At 39.7% G+C, this 7,083-nt stretch overlaps 1 long non-coding RNA gene across 2 annotated transcripts; it reads left to right on the top strand.

Annotated features, from left to right (window-relative positions):
• The first annotated feature begins 1,292 nt into the window (after positions 1–1,292).
• LOC119281818 lies at positions 1,293–4,419 on the top strand. Of its 2 annotated transcripts, none has more exons than XR_005138559.1 (4): positions 1,293–1,598; positions 2,699–2,853; positions 3,727–3,787; positions 4,109–4,419. It is a non-coding gene; the product is annotated as an uncharacterized LOC119281818 (long non-coding RNA). The 2 variants fall into 2 exon arrangements; XR_005138560.1 differs by having other exon boundaries at positions 2,554–2,853.
• Positions 4,420–7,083: the final 2,664 nt, after the last annotated feature.

Below are 7,083 nucleotides of genomic sequence, written 5' to 3'. Positions count from 1 at the left end.
ATATTATTAAAATTTCCATAAGAGTTGTTATAGGAATTACCATAATTATTAGATGAATTACTAGGAAATGGCCTAGGATTAAAATTGCCTCTATAAGCGTTGTTACCGAAATTGTTACTACCAACAAAATTCACATCCATAGATTCATTATTATTCTCAATCAAAGTGGACAAAGGCATATCATTAGGATCAGAAGAGACACTATTATTAGCAAACAATTTCATAAGTTCATCCATCTTTCCACTCAAAACATTAATTTCTTTAGTTGCATGAACCTTTTTACTAGTGGATCTTTCGGTGTGCCATTGACAATAGTTAACCATAATATTGTCTAGGAGTTTAATAGCTTCTCTTAAAGTGATTTCCATAAAAGTGCCTCTCGTGGCCAAATCTAAAAGATTTATAGAAGAAAAATTCAATCCGGCATAATTTTTTTGGATAATCATCCACAAATTCAAACCATGTGTAGGGCAATTACGTATCATTAGTTTCACCCTCTCCCAAGCTTGTGCAACATGCTCATGATCAAGTTGCTTAAAATTCATAATATCGTTCCTAAGAGAAATGATCTTGGCGGGAGGAAAATACTTAGAGATAAAAGCATCTTTGCACTTATTCCATGAATCAATAATATTTTTAGGCAAAGAAGAGAACCAAGTTTTAGCATGATCTCTAAGCGAAAACGAAAATAGCTTAAATTTAACAATATCATTATCCACATCTTTCTTCTTTTGCATATCACACAATCTTTACTCCTATAAAAAATCGAGTTGGTGGTGATGGTGTGTCTGCCATCAATCATTTTCGACCATCAGATCTATATCTGACGCACAGAAGCAACCCACTTCACATCTACAAAAGAAAGCTTATTCTCTACATCCCGCTCCATTCATCCAGACCTTATCCGACAGAAGTACTCGATCCTTCTCGAGAAGGGAAGAAGCACGGAACCAAACTGGCCGCTGCCGCTCCACACGCCACCGGTGCTGGTCGCTCAAAACGCCTCTCCTGACTCCACTCTGGCTCAGCAGCTCCACCTCTACCGCCACCCCTCCTCCTCTGACACTGACATCAGCAAGTACGCCACCGGCGCGGCCCATCCCCAAGGTCGACGACGCCTGTTGTTGCCTCCTCTTCTGAGTTCTGATGCAGCAGCCCCACTGCCCACCACCTCTTCCCCCTACCCCATCTCCATCAATGTCCACGCCGGCAAGTACGCCGTCGGAGCCGTCCATCCACCTAGTGCGCAATGCCTCTCCCGCATCCTCCTCTGATGCAGAAGCCCCATCACCTCCCCCTCGTCCTCGCTGTCTCCACCATCGCCGACCTTCGCGTATGCCGGCTACGCGCTACACATCCTCGGCGGCCTCGCCGACGTGCTCCACGTTCTTCCAATTCGAGTACAAGCTGCTCCCCGAGGACCTCTTTGTCGTCTGCAATTGAAGCGCCACGAGCTCCACACCCGCGTCATCCTCCAATCGAGTCGGTCCGTCTCGGAGATGGCTGGTCTGATCCCTGGTTTGATCTGTGATGTTGACGTGGAGGAACTATGCTCTCCTATTGCCATCTACTAATAATATTCTTTGTCAAGGACCAAGGTATGGGTGTGTTGGCCGAATAGTAAAATATTCTATACGTTTCATCAGTTTTTGCTTCATATCTGTTAGACAATCCTTGCTTGTGCAAGTACATAGATGTTCTGGTGGTAACAAATGAAATTGTCTTCTATAGTATCCATAAGCAGTGGCCACTGGTTTCAATTACTTATCCAGAATCTTCTTGAGGATGAATTTTGAGTATTGTAAATGTTCGTATATGCCTCCCTGAACCAGTATCCACACAGGCAACTCTATGTTGCTCTTTGTAGAAATACATCTAGAAGGAATATAAATTTTCTTACTTTCTCGGATAAGAAAAAGGAAGGTGAGTCCAACTCATTGCAAATTTTACAAAGAAATGATCTACAAATAAGTCTCAATGTGTAGTCCAAGGTATAAAGGAAGTACAATTTGGTGGCAGTAAAAAAACAATTTATCTAATAGGGCATTTCATCTAAAATTGCTTCTCATGTATGGTTCTGAAGTTTGTGCAGAGGACTTCTAGAAAATATAACTTTAGATACTTGCTTTAGTGTTTATGATATTTTGGTATAAAAAAATCATACATGTGTTTAAATTATTTTTTGGTAGTTCTCTTTGTTACTCCCGCTGTTCAAAAAATTTGGATGGCGCCTACAGCAGGTCTCTTTGTCATGGAAGCCCCTCCTTTGCTTGGTAGCTCCACATCCAATTTTTCAGCTCACACGCCAATTTTTTTCCCTTGATGTCAGTTACCGGCATCTTTTTTTTGCAGAATCTTGATTGATGTAAGAAAGTTATAAGAGGCCCGGTACATTTTTTTTGTGTGTGTATTTGCACATGTACACTCGCTACTTCTATATGCACATGATTCTGAAGCATCTCTCACTATACATTTTGCTTTGTTTAAATACACTACAAGCTCAGTTTTTTTCCTTTGTCTGAATGTAACACAGGGCAATTATGTATGCAGCAGTGATTATGTGATGTCCTTTATATAAAATCGCATGACTTCGTCAGACATATGCACATATATACTCAGTATCAGCTCCAACTACACTTGGATTTTTGGTTCTCACCAAATAACTGAAATATTTGAAAATTCATGATTTACATGGAAGGTCCAAAAGATGTTCGATAAGCTTAGGAGTTTCCCGGAGAAACCCTTGGATTTAGGTCTGAAGCTGAAGAACTACAAGGTCAAAGAAGCAGCAAGTCGTACGCCCCAAATGTTATAGCCCTCGTGCCAACAAAGTGCTAAAGGAAAACAAAAAGGGTTGATATCCTGTACTTTACCGCCTGGCAAAACAATCTGCTTGCATATTTCTTAATTTTTGTACCCAACCATTTATGTCCAACTTGCAATGAATGGTCGACGACAGTAACATGCCCAACATAACTTGCCCCAATGGTATGCCATATGCTCGAACAAGTTTATTTATACCATCATTCCATATGTCGTTCCTGGCGGTGCTGATGCCAATTACCCTGAGCCATTATGCCCGCTGCTAACCGCAGTCATCCCTCCATAAGTTATGTGTTTCTCCTATCAGATCCTATAATTTGGTCATTTTTTGGAGTAGAGATGTGTATCAGATACGTGTGCGATTGAAACCGTGCTCTCTCCTAAACATGTGATTTGCTAAATGTTTAGAATGAATCGGTTGCGGATCCGCATAGCACCTTGTGAGCTGCACATTTAGACTTTCTGTTTGATTCCTTGTAGAAGCTCGCAGTTCATCCTTGCTGAAATTCACTGTACTCCATCCCTCGGGCTAGTACCAGATTTGCTATTCAGTATCTAGACCATATTTTAATTGTGACGTGTGTCAGATTTTTGTACTTGGCCTGATTTGGTGTAAGGTAAATAGGGGATCATGATCAAGGATGGCTAAATTTATTATTTAGTAGATAAGTTCTCGAGTCCCACACTTTGTATCAAGTACTTTAACTTCACAGTCTTCGGAAAAAATATTAGTCTGTGTTTAGCATAATTTGAAATAATCACTTTTACAAAAAAACATATGCGTACTTGTGTTGTTGTGTGAGATCTACTTGGAAGTGCTATATGATAAAATATATGTAGCATTAATAATATCCTTCTGATTTGTGGTCTGATATGTGCTAATGAGTGCAGTGTTGCTTGTAGATAGATTTTTCATGACTTCAAGTTGTGCCTTCCAACTCCAAGATGATGTGTCCCAAAGCCCGTGAGTTCATATCTCACTTTTAATCTCTCAAGTAAATTTTAATATTGTGTAAGTTCTATAAGGTTGAAATCCCATGGAAAATATGCCTACATGAACCAGCAAATTATTGGAATGTTTCTTAAAGAAGTACTCCTTTGTAAACTAATATAAGATCTTTATCTATTACTCCCTCTGTTAACTAATATAAGAGCGTTTAGATTACTATTTTAGTGATCTAAATGCTCTTATATTAGTTTATAGAGGGAGTAGTTTACAGAGGGAGTACTCTTAATTGGTTTAGTTCCATGGCAGAGCAAATCCTATCTGACTCTTATTTTGCAGATAGTCGACCAAACACACCATATCGTGGGCTAGCATAGCATGGTCAGTTATGAGACCGAGGGCTCAAAGTGGAGCCAGAGACTACGCGACCAAATTAGATTTTTGTGCATTATATGGTGTCTTGGCAGATTTGCATTATATGGTGTCTTGGCAGATTTAGATTCCCCTTAAAAAAATGCCATTGACTCTATGGTGAATACTATTTCGGGGTTACAAGGCAACAACAGCTAGACCAAATTCTGTAATTTAGCATGTTCAGCGCATTCTGGTTGTGAGTAGGTGTATTTTAGTTCAAGGATTATGTGTGCTTGTGGGCACTTGTAGTTTACGTTTTGTCAAATTTTGCTTAGTTGTTCTCGTGCAGTTATTTGATTACTATTTGACCTACATCATTCGCAAATATTTATGTTGTTGATTTTCCTTATTTTTGTAGGTTCGGCGAGATCTAAATGGTTGGCTGAGAAGAAGGATTTTGTTAGTTGAAAACTTTATGTTTGATTGTACTAGATGTGTACCTATCAAGTATGTTTGATTGTGCTAGATGTGTACCTATCAACTATATGAGATCGATTTGATCAATGTCTCAGTACATTCTTGTGTTTTTTCTTATTTTTTGTGATTCCGTAGCGTAGCACGGGCATCTTACTAGTCACACAAATCAACGAAGTTGTTTAGATGGGTTGCGGCATCTTCACTAGGAAGGCCAAAAAATTGATCTTTCATAACAAGATTCAACAGAGCGGTATTAATTTCACAAGATTCAGCATCGGTAGTAGGAGCAATCAGAGTGCTAATAAAATCATTGTTGTTGGTATTGGAAAATTTACACAATTTAGTAATATCTTGAGCCATCATGACAAACAATCAATCCAACACACAAGCACACAAGAAGCAAGCGGAAAGAGGCGAACTAAAGAGTGACGAAGAAAAGGCAAAGGTTTTCAAAAATCATTTTAGTAGTGGGGGAGAGGAAAACGAGAGGCGAATGACAAATAATATAATGCGAGGGAGAAGAGTTTATGATGGGTACTTGGTATGGCTTGACTTGGTGTAGATCTCCTCGGCAACGATGCTAGAAATCCTTCTTGCTACCTCTTGAGCTTGCATTGGTTTTTCCCTTGAAGAGGAAAGGGTGATGCAGCAAAGTAGCGTAAGTATTTCCCTCAGTTTTGAGAACCAAGGTATCAATCCAGTAGGAGACGATGCACAAGTCACCTAGTACCTGCACAAACAATCAAGAACCTTGCAACCAACATGATAAAGGGGTTGTCAATCCCTTCACGGTCACTCGCAAAAGTGAGATCTAATAAAGAGAGTAAAGTAAATATTTTTGGTATTTTTGTTGTATAGATTGGAAAGTAAAGATTGCAAAATAGTAAACGAGATGCGATATAATGGAAAAGAGATGTAATATAATAGAAAAGAGACCCCGGGGCCATAGGTTTCACTAGTGGCTTCTCTCAAGATAGCATGTATTACGGTGGGTGAACAAATTACTGGCGAGCAATTAATAGAAAAGTGCATAATTGCGAAGATATCTAAGGCAATGATCATGAACATAGGCATCACGTCCGTGTCAAGTAGACCGAAATGATTCTGCATCTACTACTTTTACTTCACACATCGACCGCTATCCAGCATGCATCTAGAGTATTAAGTTCATAAGAACGGAGTAACGCATTAAGAAAGATGACATGATGTTGAGGGATAAACTCAAGCAATATGATATAAACCCCATCTTTTTATCCTCGATGGCAACAATACAATACGTGACTTGATGCCCCTACTATCACTGGGAAAGGACCCCGCAAGATTGAACCCAAAGCTAAGCACTTCTCCCATTGCAAGAAAGATCAATCTAGTAGGCCAAACTAAACTGATAATTTGAAGAGACTTGCAAAGATATCAAATCATGCATATAAGAATTCAGAGAAGAACCAAATAATATTCATAGATAATCTTGTTCATAAATCCACAATTCATTGGATCTTGGCAAACACACCGCAAAATAGTATTACATCAAATAGATCTCCAAGAACATCGAGGAGAACTTTGTATTGAGAATAAAAGAGAGATAAGAATCCATCTAGCTAATAACTATGGACCCGAAGGTCTGTGGTAAACTACTCACGCTTCATCGGAGAGGAAATTGTGTTGATGTAGAAGCCCTCCGTGATCGCTTCCCCCTCCGGTAGATCACCGGAAAAGGCCCCAAGATGGGATCTCACGGGTGTAGAAGGTTGCGGTGGTGGAAAAGTGGTTTCATGGCTCCCCCTGATGTTTCTAGGGTATAATAGTATATATAGGCGAAAGAAGTACGTCGGTGGAGCTACGAGGGGCCCACGAGGGTGGGGGCGCGCCTACCCCACTAGGCATGCCCTCCTGCCTCGTGGACGCCTTGTGGCATTTCTGACTTCAACTCCAAGTCTTCTAGATTGCTTTCGGTCCAAGAAAGATCATCACGAAGGTTTCATTATGTTTGGACTCCGTTTGGTATTTCTTTTCTGCAAAACTCTAAGATAGGCAAAAAACAGAAACTGGCACTAGGCCTCCGGTTAATAGGTTAGTCCCAAAAATAATATAAAAGAGCATATTAAAGCCCATTAAACATCCAAAACAGATACTATAATAGCATGGAACAATAAAAAATTATAGATACGTTGGAGACATTTCACGACACACTTCGACTACAAATCGTGAGTTACTCTACATCATTCCGCCTCGAAAAAAATCATGGTAAACAATCGTGGATATACCCTTGGTTTGATTTTCTGGCCCATTTAGGTCGTCTGCTATGTTTAAGTCATTCTTTGCACTTACCTTGCATTTTAGTGCATATAAAGTCAAAAACCCTACTACGACTACATTTGGGTGTTTTAGTTGGGCTATACTTAATTAGGCTACTCATAGTGGAGAGTTTCATATACTATATCGTGCATATATATAGTTCATGCTAACTTACATCCAATTGGATA

This window comes from Triticum dicoccoides, chromosome 3B, assembly GCF_002162155.2.
Source record: "Triticum dicoccoides isolate Atlit2015 ecotype Zavitan chromosome 3B, WEW_v2.0, whole genome shotgun sequence".
Lineage (NCBI taxonomy): Eukaryota > Viridiplantae > Streptophyta > Magnoliopsida > Poales > Poaceae > Triticum > Triticum dicoccoides.
The sequence above is the reverse complement of the archived record's forward strand: the minus strand, read 5'-3'. Positions and strand labels throughout refer to the sequence as shown.